The sequence below is a fragment of the Mus musculus genome, chromosome 12, assembly GCF_000001635.26.
Source record: "Mus musculus strain C57BL/6J chromosome 12, GRCm38.p6 C57BL/6J".
In the NCBI taxonomy this organism is placed as follows: Eukaryota; Metazoa; Chordata; class Mammalia; order Rodentia; family Muridae; genus Mus; species Mus musculus.
In genome coordinates this window covers 52,888,522-52,906,865 of record NC_000078.6, presented here as the reverse complement: position 1 = coordinate 52,906,865, position 18,344 = coordinate 52,888,522, and the positions used below count along the sequence as shown (strand labels likewise).

Sequence of the window (18,344 nt, the reverse complement as noted above, 5' to 3'; positions counted from 1 at the left end):
AAGAGCAGGATGATGGGAGGAGCACTGTGTAAGAGCAGGATGATGGGAGGAGCACTGTGTAAGAGCAGGATGATGGGAGGAGCACTGTGTAAGAGCAGGATGGTGGGGAGGAGCACTGTGAGACACTCAGTTCAGAATTGACTCAGGATTAATGTAGCATCCTCAAGACCTCTCAGCAGCTATGAAGGCAGAAAGGCCCCTGGAACATAATGGCCAGCCAACTAAGATGAGGGGTAAGCTCCAAGCTGCATGAAAGACTGCCTCAAAAACTAATATGAGGAGGACTCAGTGAAGACACATGATCTGACTCTGGCCTCCACATGTATGTGTGCATGAATTTACCCATTCCTGTTGCAAACACACATACACACAGAGACACGCACAGACATACATACACACATACACACGGACACACACATACAGACACACAGAGAGACACAGACACACAGACACACAGACACAGACACACACATACAGACACACACAGACACAGACACATACAGACACACACATACAGACACACACACAGACACACACATACAGACACACACACAGACACACACATACAGACACACACAGAGACACAGACACACAGACACACACACACTCAATTGCCCAGTAAGAGCACAGCACTGTGTGAAGATGATAAGCACTGCTGAGAAGATGAGTGAGAAAAGTTCCCACACAGCCACAGCCTGACAGGCTGCAGCCACTGCTCTGGGCATGCAGAGACAGCCAAGGTTCTGCTTCCAGCATCAGTGAGCCGCAGCCCAGCCGGGGAAACCTGCAGGTTAGCAAGGACGCCACCAATACATGTTTCTATTAGTAGCCAAGCACTTAAGAATAAAATTTGACAACTTAAAACAATACACACTCTCAGGAACACGTCTTTGGCAGTGGGGCCACCAACAAGTAACACTTAAGGGACACCACAAACTTCCCGCAGTACAGCTTTATTTAGGCTCCAGTAAATTAGACCTCCATTTAGAAGTAAAATTATGCACGGAGATTGGATGTGAGCATCCTGCAGGGTAGAGATTCATGCATTCCTAAACATAATTCTTATACAGAATGTCGATCTGAAACGTCTAATTTAGGCTTTTATACAATCACACTCAAATGTGGCTTATCTCTTCCTGACCACGAATCCACCTGCGTGTGGCAGTGCCACCAGATCCAGAGGCTCTGTGTGAAGTCCTGGGAATTACAAACATTTGTCTCCTCTGCTTCACTCAATTGCCCCCGTCCTGTTCACAAAGCCCACACCAGGAGAAAAGAAGGCTGAGACCAAGAGAGGCGTGCCAATGGTGACAATGCCTCCTGAAATATTTAGTTTCTCTTCTAGAGGTCCAATGGGTAACTTTAGAATATAAAAGCATACTGGTGTAATTGTCCCAGAAGAAAGGGGGCAAAAACAGGGGGGGAGAGATGTGAAGAAATAGCTTTATCTAAACTCAACAGATAGAGATGGTCCATTCTGAGCTCAGGGTTATACAAGAGGGAAACTGAGTTGAAATCTGTGGGCCTGGCAATCCCAGTAATAATGATCTCAACAAGGATGAGAGAAGCCCAGAAGGAGATCTGTCTTACAGTGGGGAAGGATTCCTGTAAAGAATTAGAGGCTTTGAATTCAGTCGCTCCCTATTTGTGTAGACAAAGAAATTATCAAAGACTCTAAGAGCAAAAGAAAAACGGAATACAAATCGTGAAAACCTGATTTAAAAAGCTTAAAAATACTTCAGAATAAACCGCAAGGAGTAATAAACGATTGCTAATTAATACATATGAATGTAGCACTTACTTGTCAATCCTCCTTTTAACCCTCACAAGCGCCCTGTAAGATTCCCATACACTCTGCTTCCTAGGGAGGAAGCTGCCACACGCAGACTCGGATGTGAGGAGTGGAGCTGGGGGTGCTCCCAGGTCACCTTGCCATGCCCAAAGATTTACAGCCTTCCTCTAAGCAGGACTTTGGATGGAGTACCCTCAAACCTACAGGGAAACTGGAGCAGATTGCTTGATCTCTATTTGACTATAAGTACAAAATATTTGACATATTCATCCCTCTGAATTTAGGATATTAATACTTCAAAAGTTTTTCTAAAGACTTACTTTTATTGTATGTGTGTAGGTGCTTTGCCTGCATGTGTGTCTATTTACCATGCATATGTAGTGCCCCAAGAAGCCAGAACCCTGCAACTGGAGCTACAAACAGTTGTGAGCTGCCATGTGATGCTGGGAATTGAACCTGGGCCCTCTGGAAAAGCAGCCAGTGCTCTTAACCACTGAGCCACCTCTCTGTCCCTTTAAATGGTTTAATTGTAGGTTTTCCATGAGCAGTAGTATAACTTTAAGTGCTTAATATTTCAATTCTTCATCCCGGTTATTTTAATAATTAACAATATTTCTGAGTCATGACAGATTTCCCAATGCACAGATGAAGACAGTAGGGCACAGAGGTGTTAGACATTTCACTTAAAGTCATAAAGCTATGAGATGATTTTTTAGGATTCTTTTTCCAGGTTTGAACCACCACACCAGACTACGTAGACAGACTTTCCTCATGGGTACAGAGAGAGAAAAGGGCTGTAGTGTCTCTGGTGGGAGCTCTTATTGCCACACATCTGCTGCAGCTTAGTGTTCCCCGCACCACTCAACCAACCGCGTCCCAGATCAGAGCTTCCTTCCCATTCTAACTTCTCTCTTTTCTTGATTATTGTTTCTTTTTTGTCTTTTTCTCCTCATTCCTTCTTCCCCCAGCTCCCTCCTGTCTCGTTCTTCACTCCTCAGCTCTCTTTTCTCCTCTCCCTTTCCTTTCTGGTGTCTTTTATTCACAGCTAAAGTGTCCCCCCCCCCCCCGTTTTGTTAGGGATAGTCGTGCATTTTCAGTAAGCAACGTTTTCTGATTTTCCCAGAAAAATTTCAGGGAGAAAAAGAAGAGGTAGTTCCTTGACACTGAAGAGCAGAGCTGAAGATGTTGTTATAACCCTGTTTGGATTTGCAGGGAATCAAACATCTACAGAAAGGCATGGAGACTTGTGGAATGTCTGTATAATTCCCAGGTATTCAAAAGATCACATGTAATTGTTGTGTTGTTACCTAAATAGTCTAACTTTTCTCTAGGAAACATATGCTTCTTTTAAGGCTATCATTCTTAGAAAAGGGACAAAATTCCACATGGAAAGGTGATCGTGTAGACAAGAAAATGCAACAACTGCCGTAGAACTTCAGGACAGCAAATCAGAAGAGGACACAACTCTGAGCTCTATCACTGCAGATGAGCTGAGAGACAGAGAGCACACAGCTAGGCACAAATACCTCTTCAAATCTGCCTACTCAAGCAAGGGAAATTATGTTAAAACATTACAAACTGGACTATAGTGCACACGGGGATAGTTGTGGCAGGAGAACTTAGGCATCAGAGTGACACTGTTCATTTTTAAGTTACCATAGGCATCTTCTGGGCAAGAGTTTCAGGTTAAACGTAAAATAGAAAAAAAATAGACAAGGGCTTTGGGAATAATGCAAAGTTACCAATGCTACTGATTCAACATATATATTTCTCTACATTGAGTAACACCAAGCTAGCTGAATTAAATATTAAATTGCCCTTCTTGCAAAGCTTCTATAAGACAAAGGACACTGTCAATAAGACAAAAAGGCAACCAACAGATTGGGAAAAAATCTTCACCAATCCTAAATCCAATAGAGGATATATATATATATATATACACAATATATACACATACATATACATATATATACACATATATATTCAATATATACAAAGAACTCAAGAAGTTAGACTCCAGAGAATCAAATAACCCTATTAAAAAATGCAGTACAGAGCTAAACAAAGAATCCTCAACTGAGGAATACTGAATGGCTGAGAAGCACCTAAAGAAATGTTCAACATCCTTAGTCATCAGGGAAATGCAAATTAAAACAACCTTGAGATTCCACCTCACACCAGTCAGAATGTCACTCAGGTGACAGCAGATGCTGGCGAGGATGTGGAGAAAGAGGAACACTCCTCCATTGTTGGTGGGATTGCAAGCTGGTACAACCACTCTGGAAATCAGTTTGGTGATTCCTCAGAAAATTAGACATAGTACTACCAGAGGATCCAGCAATACCACTCCTGGGCATATACCCAAAAGATGTTCCAAGTCTTGTTTTTTAAACACTTTACTGATTAAGACTTCACAATGAACCAGAAACTGTACCGGGTGCTAGGATTCACAGATGGGAGGGCCTATGCCCTTACACAGCTCATAGCCCAGGACATCCTGAAGTTAGGCTGTGCCTGATCAGTACATCAAACATTTCATGTAAAAATTCCTTTGTACTTAGAACTTACTGGGAAAATGGACGAACATAGAAAATACAATGTAAAATGAGGTCACCAAGGCTCAAAAAGAAAGAAAGGAACAAAGAATGAAAGCACAGGACCTCTCACGCATGTGAGTCCTAGCCTGTAATGCACACACGTTTCTCTGTAAGTGTGCATATAGCAGAGCATTTAGAAAAGGGACCGAGAAAGGATCTATTAGGAAATGAGGAAGGTCAGAATTCAGGCAGAAAGACACACATTGTGAAGGGAAATGTGAACTTAATTGTTCTACCTTTCAGCTCTGTCCTGGCTTTCTTTTCCTTTTCTCTCTTCTTGTCTTTTTTGGGGGGTGAGGTGGGGGTGGGAGGATTAGCCCTATACAGAGCTTCATGGCTTCAGCACTGCACAAACATCCACAGATGCCTGGCTTGAGACCAGGAACGTGTTTGCTTTATGGTTAGCATCATCTAGGTGTGTGATGTTTTTAATTTGTGAGTTCATTACAATAAAGTGAGGAAACACTGAAGAAATTTTGTCTTCTTTGAGCTTTGTTAATATTCACTATAGGAATTCCTAAATATGTATTGATAAATTTTAAGATGGCAATACTGTATGATATGGTAATATAAATGATACTTTGTTATGGAAAAATATCTATATGTTTTTAAAATAGTGAAAGTGGGGCATTAACTGTGTGTAAATGTATGTATGTCTGGCTTAAGAGACAGCAGATTTCTAGTTTTCTTCTGGACTTAATCTATAGCGTTAATTCCCAAAAACTCTCTTCTAGTATTACTGTGAGGACAGCTTTATCTTTTCACACCCCCGAAAGTGTCTTAGGAACCAGGGAGAGGTAACTGGGCCACAGTCTGAGAACCTCTCATGAATATGCCCCTAAAGGGTCAGGAGCCGCTAGGAAAGACGTTCACTTGGCAGCTTCTTAGAGGAAACTACTAGTCTGGCCATTGTCAGATAAGGGTAAATGATTTGGAAAAGAGAGATGAGGGTGTGAGAGGAACAGAGAGCTGTGACAAATAAAGCCCAAGAGGGAACAGCCTGTGAGAGCTCTGTGTAGTTGAACACAACTAACACTGCAAAGGGGAAACAGTGAGGAAGGAGGTTGGCCAGGTGTTGGACCACATGCCATGTGTTCAAGAGTTTGGACTTCATCCCAAGGGCCATAAGTGGTTACTAGATCTCTGAAGCATGAGAAAGAGAGAATTGTATTGATGTCTTAAAAGACTCACTTTGGCTGCTGTGTGGGCAACAAGTTGCAAGGTCAAGAAGAGAGAAGCCAGTCTAAAGGCTGCTACGAAGACCTTGGTTAGGGTAGAATAGGGCAGGTTCTAGCTTGCTTTCTGTTGCTGTGATAAAAACACTGACTAGACACTAACTTGGGTACAAAGAGCTTATCTGGCTTACAAGTTACAGTGTATCACTGAAGGAATCCAAAGCAGGAACTACAGCTGAGACAATGAATGCTGCTTACAGGCTTGCTCCTTCTGGCTTGACAAGTTATTCCTCTTATATGGCCCAGGCCCATTTGCTCAGGGATGCAACACCCACAATGAATTGAATCTTCTTATATTAATTAGCATGTAACAAATGCCCCACAGATATGGCCATAGGACAGCATTATATCGACTCTTCGATGGAAAGTCCTTCTTCCCAGATGACCCTAGGATGGGTCAACTTGACTAAAACTAACCAGCAAAGTGAACATGGACAGATATGCCAGTTTACAGAGAGTGCTGGAGGGGAGAATGGACACTTGGTAACAACTAATGATAGAGATGTCAGAGTCCAAAACAACTGCCGACGTCCTAATTTGGTTGGAGGTATCTTTCCCCAACAGAAGGAAGAGGAGGTTCTTAAGGGGTTCATAGAAAGACTGGGAACATGTCAGCTATAATAACTTCGATTTCTGAACTCACACATTTATGATGTCTAGAAAGGAAACTAGTTTGTGAGCTTGGAAATCTTCAGCAAGATCTAGTCAGTGACAGCAGCATGCCAGCGGTGCCAGGGAATGGGGCATAGAAGAGCTGACCCAGGCGAAGGGTGCAAACAGCAGACCCACAAACCATCCAGATCTTAAACACACATGGCTTAACAGAGGGCTGGCTTGTCCCTTTGAGATACGTTTTTATAATGCAATGCTCTAGGCGGTGATGCTCTAATAGGAAGGACTCCTGGACTTGGAGAGACAGGTTCTGGCTGTCAAACGAGTGGCATCCATTCCTCACTGGGGTCTGTACCATCGTGCTTGGAGTTTGACAAGGTGATCCTTGTCTTCCACACACTCAATGTTTTGTGATTTATTCATGGTATCTGTCCTTTAAGATCCACCTAAAATGTTCCTCTCCCAAGAATCATCCCAATATATATATTTTCCACTATCTTTTCTTAATCTTTCCATCTTGATCCATAGGGATTTTTTTTTTTTTGGTTTTTTCGAAACAGAGTTTCTCTGTATAGCCCTGGATGTCCTGGACTCACTTTGTAGACCAGGCTGGCCTCGAACTCAGAAATCCCCCTGCCTCTGCCTCCCAAGTGCTGGGATGAAAGGCGTGCATACCTGGCTGATCCATCAGGATTTTGATGAAGAATTCTAAATCTATTTATTGGAGGCCATTCCCCTTTCTATATATAATATGGTATAATCACCTTCCTTCTGGTTAAATTTACTGAGGGAATTATTTACAAGTATGTAATTATAAATATGTTATAAATATTCATACTTACAAATAAATAAGTACATATTATTTATAAGGTGGCTGTGTGGCAACATCATAGACTAGAATGCTGTTTATATTTGTCTGAACACATAGTCATTGCATAAATTTGTCTACATAAACTTCCTAAGATGACAGAGAAATTCATTAACTAAAATTATTGGACCAATTAGGAGAAAATCGACTCTAATACAATGTAAACACCATCTATCGTGGCAGGAGGCCCAGAGTCTCACAAAGAAGAGGTACAGGAAACTGGGATAGCCATGATAGGTCCCAAGACATGGGAAGGGTAGATTTGAACAATGTGGCAGGGGATCCTGCAGAAAGTTGACTTCAAAGTGACTTAGTAAACTAAAGGGTTAAAGAGAATACAAGGTAAGTGGGTACTAAGCAGTTCTTGGGGCTCTATAGAAACTTAAACACATTTAACTGTCACAGCCTTTAGCCACGCATCTATCTTGCCTGTGCTTTTCTAAGATAGTGTCTTGATATGTCCAGGATGGTTTTGAACTCCCTGTGTTGTCCAGGCTGGTCTTGAATTCATGACCCTTTGCCTCCTTCTGTCTTATGCTGGGATTAGTAGTATATTTTGCAGGGGATGTGACTGAAGTACCAAAAAGTCAAGTTATTTACTCAAAATAATATACATGGTGAGTTTAACACTAGAGGGAATGATGGAATTTGGCTTAGAAGACATTATGGCTCCAGAGCCCACCTTATCAGCTGTCATGTTTTGCAACCATACAGCACCAGGGAAACTTTTTAGTCACTAACACACTGCTCAGAAATCTCTTCCTACCAAGAGTGATGTTTCCTTTGCTATGAAGTCCTATCTACTACGCTTCTGAAGGTTCTTTTTTTTTTTTTTTATGTCTTAAGCAAGACTATTCTAGGAGTTCTTGATCCTCTTATATCCCAGTAGAATGTGTTAGCAAAAGATCAGGGCACAATATGACTTTTTATGGATCCTACACCTGCTTTAGCACCCCCTTTGTCTCTTAAACACAATGGCATCCACCACACAATAAAAACCTTGAGATGGAGTGACGATAGGACCAGAAAAAATAGCTTTACTTTGTAAATATAAATTTTAAATTAAGTATTATTTTTGTAAATATGAATACAAATCTCTATACTACAGAAATTAAGGAAATCATAAGCATAGAGTTTCATCAACTCTGCCATATTCAGTTTGGAGGGCAGAAAGGAGGAAACGATAAAGTACTAACTTGCTAACTGTAACGTACACCTTTGTTTCTGTCTCTGCTCCATCTTCTGTCTTCCAAATACACACACGTGGGAGGGGGAAATGACAGATTATCACCTATAAGTGACACTTTGCCAATATGATTTTCTTAAAACATTCAAGAAAGCACAATTACTTCCTTTACCCGAGTTAAAGCATGAGGGTCAGTGGAAAGCAGACAGAGCCGCTCGCTTCTTGGGAAGTAGCCAACACCTTCATTCTCCAGCTTGAAGGACGGAGAGCACGCGGTCCCGACTTACTGGCAGCATCCTTTCGTGATAACACTTTTATTCACAAAGCAAGTCAGACCAGCAAGTAAGACCCTCTGGCTCGCACACAGGCTGATGTCACTCATGACCATGACATAGAACCTAGGCTTTGAGAATGGTTTTTTCCTACCTTGTCTGAACAGAGGACAAGCGACAGTACTGAGAGACATCCCAGAGGCAAGTCTGCCAAGATGAATGTTTCCAGTATGTGACATTTACCTGACCTCATTTGACACAAATTCATACTAGCCCATGCCTAATTCTTCCTGTCTGTCACCTTTGGTCACTCTCTAGGCATCTTATAAACTCTAGCAAGGCCCCGCTCTCCCAAGACATCTGCTTCTTCCATCTTACAGTGCTGAGACTGCATCAGGAATAGTTTCCCACATCCAAGCTTGTTGACATCCAGCCTCACTTTCACGGGCCGTTAAGATTCTCTAAGAGAAGCTCATCCAGAGCCCCATGCTGGAGGAAAACACACCAAAGAATGCTTTGCACAGAAGCAAAGGTTCTTATTGCAGCTTTGTTCAATATAATTGATGCCAACTCTCCAGATTCGTTGGAGAAATCATAATAACATTAAGATTAGCATTCATGTAGTCCTCGTTCTCTGGGATTTCATAAAGCAGTCAGTGCAATGGTGTGGTAAAATATATCACATCTCAAAACTACAAAGTGCACCCAAGCACAGTGGCTCTCACCGCTAACCTCGCCACTCAAGCGGTCAAGCCAGGAGGCTCACCGCAAGCCCGAGTCTGCACTACAGAGTATGTTCCAGACCAGCCTGGGCTACAAAGTTAGATTATATCTCAAGAAATAAAATCAAACTAAAATCATAGAACTTTGATTGTAAACTTGAAGAGACTTAAGTGTTCGTAATTAATAAGTGGAGTTGTGAATAAAACTCAATTGCCCACTGTGAATCATTGGTCAGAGTAGTAGCTTTTCTATCTTTCTTCACTAATAACGGTGGTATTATCTACATATTTTATCAATCAAATGTGATAAAGTATGAAAGGAATGGCTATTTAGTATCTTTCCTGAAATTCTACAAGTAAGCAACAGAGGATATCTTTTTTTTTTTTCAGATTTGTGATTGTCTCCTTCCAAAATACCACACAGTAATGAAAAGTTGTTGTTTCATGTTTAAAGGAGAAGAGAATAATTCACTGGGGTCCTAAGCGTTGCTTTAATTGTATTTTTAAACGTGGGTCAGCAGGATAACTCAATGGATAAAAGCTGCCACACAAGCCTGATGACCTGGCTTGGATCCCAGGACCACGTCAAAAGCTGGAGATGCTGCTACCAGGCCACCAACCCCAGTGCTCCTATGAGCTGGTAGGAGGGGACTGGATAGTCACTCAGAGGTTCATGGGGTAGCCAGCCTGGAGCTCACAAGGCAGAAAAACCCTCCTTCTCTCCCTCTTCCCCTCTCTCCCCCTCCCCCCTCTCTCTCCTCATCTTCTCCTATATCCTTATCTCTCTCTCTCCTTCTTGCCCTCCTTCTCTCAAAATTTAAAATTGTCTTTAAAATGTAAACCTGAATGTCAACGGCATCTTGCTGCTGTAGTCATACGGATACCTGGGTTTCTTCCCTAGTCATGGTCCTTCCATACCAAGAAAGAGTCTACACCACACACACCACACACACACACCACACACACACACACACACACCACACACACACACACACACCACACACACACACACACACCACATCACACACACCACACACACACACACACCACACACACACACCACACCACACACACACACACACACACACACACCACATCACACACACACACACACATACACACACCACACACCACACAGATACACACACACACCACCCCCCACACCACCACCACCCCCACACATCCCACGCCACCCACACACACACACACCACACCACACCACACACACACACACCACACCACAGCGCACACACACACATCACACACACACCACACCACACACCACACCACACAGACACACACACACCATACCACAGCACACACACACCACAGCACACACACACACACACACAGACACACACACCACACCACACCACACACCACACACACACCACACACACACACACACCACACTACAGCACACACCACACCACACACACACACCACACACACCACACCACACACACACACACACAGACACACACACCACACCACAGCACACACCACACACACATACACACACACACACACACACACACACACACACACCACCCTACAATTTTTTTGAGATTTTCATTTTCACATTTATATTTGTGAACAGAACTTTTTTTTTTTTCCAAGAGAACCAGATGCAGTGCCTAGCATAGCCTCACGGTGGTGGTAAATCATCACTAATATTCTGTCAAGGCCCATGGCAAGCTTTGTAGAAACCACAGAAGGCACTGCAGCATTCCTCCTGGGAAAACAAGAAGGGATTTGTTTCTAAGCTGTGGTTCTTCTCAACCAACCTTGAACAATGACCTTGGCACGCTCAACAAATCTATCAGCAGGGTTAATGCAAGGCTGCGTTTCTCTCCTGGCGTTGCCACAACACATTACTCTGAAGACTTATTATTTTATCCCTAAAGAGAATTTTGTGGGCTTATCTTTAAAACCATTGTGTTGATTTAGAATTCTCAACTTGGATTACGGCCATAGTGTTGGCATTTAAGATAACATTTACTGCGTAACCTAACTTGATGTGCTCCCTGAGAACCGTTTATTAAATCTTTACTTCTCCTAGCCCCCAATTTTCAACTTGAAATCTGAAAATTAGCTTTTTCTCCGCTTTTTTTGTTTGTTTGTTTTGTTTTGTTTTTTTCGAGACAGGGTTTCTCTGTATAGCCCTGGCTGTCCTGGAACTCACTCTGTAGACCAGGCTGGCCTTGAACTCAGAAATCTGCCTGCCTCTGCCTCCAGAGTGCTGGGATTAAAGGCGTGTTCCACCACGCCCAGTCATTTTCTTATTTTAAGACAGACCCAAAAACGTAACAAATCATCTTTATGGATCCACAGTTATGTAGTAACATAAACAGCCTACTGCAAAACCCTTTAAAATTGGCCCTAAAGGATTACTGTGCAATTTAATTGAACATTGCGACTGCTTGAAGAACTTTAACAATTGTTATTAGTGTGTGCATATGTATGTGCCATACCACGTGCAGAGCAGTAAGGGGACAGTTTGTGGGACTGATCCTCTCCATTCTCCTTTAGTGGGTCCCAGGGATCAAACTCAGAGCTCCGGGCTTGCACGCCAGCGCCTTCATGCACAGAGCCATCCTGCCAGACCTCCTGGAAGAGTTTGTAAAGCAATAGGGCCTGATTTAATCGCTCTGGGGTAAGGTTTGAGGTTGGGGTGTTTGGGATAACCTCCAGCAGTTGTAACGAGCAGCCACAGCTGAAAATCGCCATGGCTTAGAGGCATGTCCCCAAACGAGGGTCAGATTAATGTATAGAAGCTACCAATCTTATATGCTTAAAAACCTTAAGTAGTTTCCCATCAAAGATGGCAGCTTGGTGACTTGAAGCCAAATCTTTGCCATGAATGTGTTTATTGGATCTATTTAAAAACGGCTCAGATTAAAATTTTAAAACTGAGAGATGTCACATAAAATGTAGGTTTCCTACTTAAAAAAAAAAAATCTCTTGCCGTACAAAGTCACATTCCCACACAAATGGCATCTGCAGCTGAGAGGTGTTGTCCTTTAGACATGTTGTGTAGGCTCCAGTTGAATCAGCCCACTGTCCCTCATTTATGCATCCTATACGACTCATTTCCACAATCCACCTGGTCCCTTGGATCATTGGTTTATGACCCTAGTCTAGAAGAAGCTTACACTTAGCTTCTTACAGTCATTCATTCATGTAGTCATACATTCATTAAACAGATTCATTTCGTAACTTTGCTGTGCAGATATTTGGCATTCGATTCCCTCTCTGGCCCCTTTCCTTCTAACTTCACAGTCCCCTCCTTTCACCAAGTTGTTCTAAGCAGCAGTTACAGCAAGACATATCTGTAGCAATAACACGCTGGTTCATTTCTGAAGCTCCCTGGTGACCTGGACCAATGGTGTGTGAACAGAAGAAATATGTCAAACATTCACGTCCACAGAAGAAAGCTGGCTGCCTTTCTCTCTTTCTTTCTCGGGAGCTGGAGTGAAGACAAGGTCCAGAAGAGTAAAGAGGCAGGGATGAGAGAAAAGATGGAAGGAGAGAAGACGCGGAGGCGGGAGTGGGGTGGGGGTGGGGCTGTGGGCAGAAGGGGAGTTCTCAGGTTCTCCCTAACAGGACAGTGGGGTTGCTTCACCCTTTGCATGGGGAATGGCCCCCATAGGCCCACATACTTGAACACGTGCTCCCCAGCTATTTGCTGCTGTGGTCATGGAACATTAAGGAGGTGGAGACTTGCTGCAGGAAATGAGTTTCTGGGGCTGGCCCCGAGGTTGACATAGCTTTCCACATCCAGCTTCCAGTCTGGCCTCTGCTTCCAGTTCTGCTGAGAAGTGAAGAGGCCCAGCCATGTGACCCTGTCATGAAGTTGCCTGAGGTCACGCCTTCCCTGTGTCCCTTCTAACTGCATGCCAAATGAATCCCCTCCCTTAAGCTGCTTGGTCAGGTATCTGGTCACAAAGACAATGAGAGATGCCAATTCAAGGCAGAGGAAAATCTAGATGTGTAGCTCATAGTGAATTACTATACATATCACTATGCATTTTATTATATTATGACTTATTCTTGCTTTGAATAGGAGATGCAACCGTGTTGCAAACAGTGGGTAGACAAAATGAACAGAACTTGGATTTGACTTGTGCTAGTGAAATAACTCAGTCACAGGAAAGACATCGTGTCATTCCATGCAGATGCTGCTGGCAGAGCCCTAAAAGTTAGAGACAAGGAGCTGAGAATGAAGGGGGCCGTTTAATGGCATAGAGCAGCAGTTCTCAGCCTGTGCACCAGAGGTTGCCTATGGCCACTGGAACACGTAGGTATTTACATTATGATTCATAACAGTAGCAACAAAAATAGTTGTATGATTGGAGGTCATCCGAAGTCGAGGAACTGCATTAAAGGGCCATAGCCTTAGGGAGGTCGAGACCCACTGGCAAGTTTCAGGCTTACAAGAGGAGAATATTCTCACGAGCTGTTTCACAGGAATGTGAAAACCCAGCACTCCTGAACTGCACACCTCACATGGTTAACACAGCGAGTGTGAGTCTTGGTAACCACAATGAAGGAAAAACGGAAAAGGAAGAAAGCGAAGGGGTCGTGTGATGATTGCCACAGTCGGGGTGTGGTCACGGATGTGTAGGCACATAACCAAAATGAAGTCTGTAAGGACGGGGCCCGTCTGTACCTATCTAACTGTGGGGAAAATCATTGTTAAAACCAGTGTCACTTTAATTCATTCTCCTACTTTTACAACACACTCCACCCACACCTTCCCAGCTTCATCTCTGAGCACAAGGACAGCTGCCTCTGTGCAGACATGAGGACAGTTTTATCCAACCCAGTTACAAAGAGCAAGGGATGGGCTAAGCCTGTGCTGCACTAAATCCAAAATAATTTACAAGCGGTGACATCTCCAGCTGGCAGCGAGCTCTCAAAAGCTGTGTGTCTATGTCTCTGAGAACGAAATACAGCAACAGCTGGGCCAGTTGACTACGGCCAAGATACCGTAATCTGGCGTTTGAAGACATTTGCATCTCTGTAGAGAAATGGGCCTACCTGTGTCATGCACCTATCAATTTAGTGCCACTGACTCCAAGTGACTAGTGTCATCTCTCAGGACAATGTTCTCCAGAAACCCAGAGTGTGAAAAGAAGGCCTTGAACTGTATCAAAGCTTATCTGAGTGTCTTCACTGAGGTCTCTCCCCCCCCCCTCTCTCTCTCTCTCACACACACACACACACACACACACACACACACACCAGGGCTGCATTCCCTCCTGGGCACTGCTCAACTGTTCCAAGAGTTTGGATCTACTGCTCAGTAGATCCGAGAATTTCCCACTTTAGACAAGTGGCTGTTTCCCCACACAGTCATTACGAAAAGTTCCCACTGTCCATTTACTAACCCAGAAGCGCTTTTGTGAGTTTGGTAAATGGATTTTTATCTATTCGTATGATTACTGTCTTAATTCCTTGGCATTTTACACTCTCTCACAGATCAAGTCCTCTCTAGAGTTAGCAGTCACATGACCTTCAGCTCATTTGATCCTCAGATTCATCATCTGCAAAATGGGACAGGTCTTTCCCCCCCACCCCTAGTGGTCTGTACTGTTTTTTCTAAATATTTATTTTTTATTAGATATTTTCTTCATTTACATTTCAAATGCTCTCCCGAAAGTCCCCTATACCCTCCCTTTACCCTGCTCTCCAACCCACCCACTTCTGCTTCCTGGCCCTGGCATTCCCCTGTACTGGGGCATATGATCTCCGCAAGACCAAGGGCCTCTCCTCCCATTGATGGCCGCTTAGGCCATCCTCTGCTACATATGCAACTAGAGGCACAGCTCTGGGTGGGGGGGGGGGAGTACTGGTTAGTTCATATTTTTGATCCTCCTATAGGGTTGCCGACCCCTTTAGCTCCTTGGGTATTTTCTCTAGCTCCTTCATTAGGGACCCTGTGTTCCATCCAATGGATGACTGTGAGCATCCACTTCTGTATTTGCCAGGCACTGGCATAGCCTCACAAGAGACAGCTATATCAGGGTCCTGTGGGACAGGTCTTCTATAGGGTTGTTATATAAATTACATGAGAGGACCTACTGCAGAATCTGGCATTTAATATATGCTACTCAGAAATGAGTTTCCCTGTTTCCTCCTCAATCAAGAGCAGAAGCCAGGAACTTGGCTCCCCCGTCAGCCAGACAGGAAGTACTTCATTCTTTGCAGGCTACATATTTTCTGTCATAACTCTTCAAGTCTATCATCACAAAGCAGAAACATCCACAGGGGGAAAAAAGCATGACTGTGTTCCGATAATAGATTACTTTACAAACAGACTAGGCATGTAACTGAGTGGTGGGGTGTTAGCTTGCTATGTAAGAGGCCCTGGGTTCGACTGCTCAGCCTAGCCTAGCATGTAAGAGCTCCTGGGTTTAATTGCTCGGTAATTCTAAGAAGAAATAGAACAAAATAAAGTTAGCCAACAAACAGAGCAGCACTAGGAATACACGGGCTCAGGCTAGACTTGCCTTTTGTGATATAGCTCGTGCACTCATGTAAGGTATGGGTCCAGACACCACGTCACTTTTTTTTTTTTTTGGTTTTTCGAGACAGGGTTTCTCTGTATAGCCCTGGCTGTCCTGGAACTCGCTTTGTAGACCAGGCTGGCCTCGAACTCAGAAATCTGCCTGCCTCTGCCTCCCGAGTGCTGGGATTAAAGGCATGCGCCATCACGCCCGGCCACCATGTCACTTTTTAACCTAGGTTAAAGTCCATTTGCTTTAGGCACTCCCTTCTCTAACTCTCCTCATTATTTTTATTCCATTTCATGTGTTTATCAGAAAAAAATAAACTGCTTCAGTGACTTGATTTAATTGTTTCCTCTTAACTTTATGTTGAAAGTTCATGGTGCAGAGTCATGGGCACTCTAACCTGAAATCCTCCATCAATTTACCTATACCATAAATTCTTGGTAAGTCATAGAGAGTTAATAAACCCCTCCCCCCAAACATCCTAGAGACGTCAAGAAATAATAATAATAACAAACAGAAAGGAGCTTCTATTTATGAAGGACGGGTTGCAACTTGACTCTTGGTTTTTAAAATATTACCTAACAAAAATGTCTGCTCTTGCTTACAAATGAATAAGAACTTGTTAAAAGACATAAGCCTGTAAGTAACAACAGGTACCTGAGGTCCGAACCCAAGACAGGGTCCAGAGGTGGAGGGAGAGCTAATGGATAATAAAGTTCCTAAACTATGTAAATATGCTGTCTATTAAAAGGATGGGTTTCCAAATGGGGTGGAGGTGGGGGCGGGGAGCCCATGAGGCCTCAACCCTACACAAAGAGCTACAGGCAGCTGAGTAATACTGGGGGTGGAAGCTCCTCCGGGAGGATGAGCAGACCAAGTAGTTGCCCAGTACCAGTCAGTCCTGCAAGCATTGATACAAGAAACAATACATGGACTCAATCAATGGGTTATATTTAGGAATATATATGTATACACACACACACATATGCGCGCATGCAAAAAAGAGGCCATTGATTTGAAGGAGAGTGGGAAGAGGTTTTCTGGGAGGGTTTGGAGGGAATCACAGAAAGGGAGAAGTGTAATTAAGTTATAATCTCAAAAAATAAACAAAAACGGGTTTCAAAGGAGCAAAAATAAAAGTACACTACAAAGAAATCCTTCCTATCAATATCAGTGTAAAGACACAAAGGTGAGTGACAGGGCATCTGAGGATTCTTGGGAGCTGAGATGCTGGGTACCATATGCAGGTATTGTCCTGGGGAGTTCCATCACGGTCTACTAGTCCTTCCTGTGAACCAGCCATTAGCATGTCGTCTATCTTCTGCTTTGTGAGGTTCAGAGGGACCAGAGGGAACACCAGGGAGTGACAATGGGAAAACGGCCTCAGAGCCCTTGGTGGCCGAGCAAGGCCTAGACTCCTTTGCTTGATTGCATTCCCTCTTTGACACTACCCCACTTCCTGCTCTGCTTCACAGAAGCCCCTAAAATTGACTCCACACTGGTTCTCACCAAGGCCGCCATAGTTTCTCTAGCCAGTCCGGGAGCCGTGGTGCACACTGCTCAGGTAAGGCTGGCTCTGCATTCAAGTCCTGACTTTGGACTTACAGCTCTGAGAATTTGATCAAGTCAGCGGTGTTATCTCCAGAGATTACCTGGTGTCTCTCAGCCTCTGTCTCCTCATCTATATTTTTATCCCCAATTAATTAACCCCATTTGAAATTAATGCCAGGATTGTGGTGAGGACCAGATACCTAAATACTTGATGTATGGTGACAATTATTTGAAACATAACTATTATATATTTATGCTAATTTTATTTTTATAGACTTGACTTTTCATTTAAAAAGGTTATTCTGTCCATATGCACTGTACTGTAGCAGTGCCTAGTCTGATAATGTTCATCAATGAACATATAAAAGACAAGAGAAGTACCTGGGCAGACCCAGGGTTACAGTGATATTCTCTACCAAATCTTGTTTTCCTCTCCCATTAAAATTTCCCTGCAGGAGAAATCTTTCTAACACTGCAACAGTAAAAATGATGAAGAATCAAAAGACACAGATTTGCATCTTAGCTTTCCAAGCAAAAGTATCATCCAGTTGATATGTCTGTCAACCTAGTTAGTTAGCTTATAAAACTAACTTAGGCTTACCAAACCTCTGTTTCTATCAGTATAGAAGAATAATTCATTTTGTAGATAACCTCCTTGCATAGTGGCAGAATTAGGCTTAAACGTGCATCTGGAAGATTTTTATACATAGTAAAGAGCTATACACATTATGCAAGGTATGGACAATTTTATTCCAATGGAAAGAAATAATGATAAAATTATCTAGACCTATTTCCAACAGAGTTCTAGAGAAAGTCAATCTTTGTCTAGATGCCTCTTGGAGAATAAAACCATAAGCTATATTATGGAGTCCTGATGTCTGTCTTCAAAGGTCCTATCACATCCAATAATTCCTTCCAAAAGTACAGATTTGCCCCAAATCAAATCTCTTCTCCCAAAATCCCCCACGTAGTGCATGTGAGAGATGGTTTA

General features: G+C 43.2%; 1 protein-coding gene across 12 annotated transcripts in view; it reads right to left on the bottom strand.

Moving 5' to 3' along the window:
- The window catches only part of Akap6 (A kinase (PRKA) anchor protein 6), a 456,981-nt gene that overhangs the window by 248,703 nt on the left and 189,934 nt on the right, over positions 1-18,344 (bottom strand). The gene's annotated exons all lie outside the window — the stretch shown is intronic.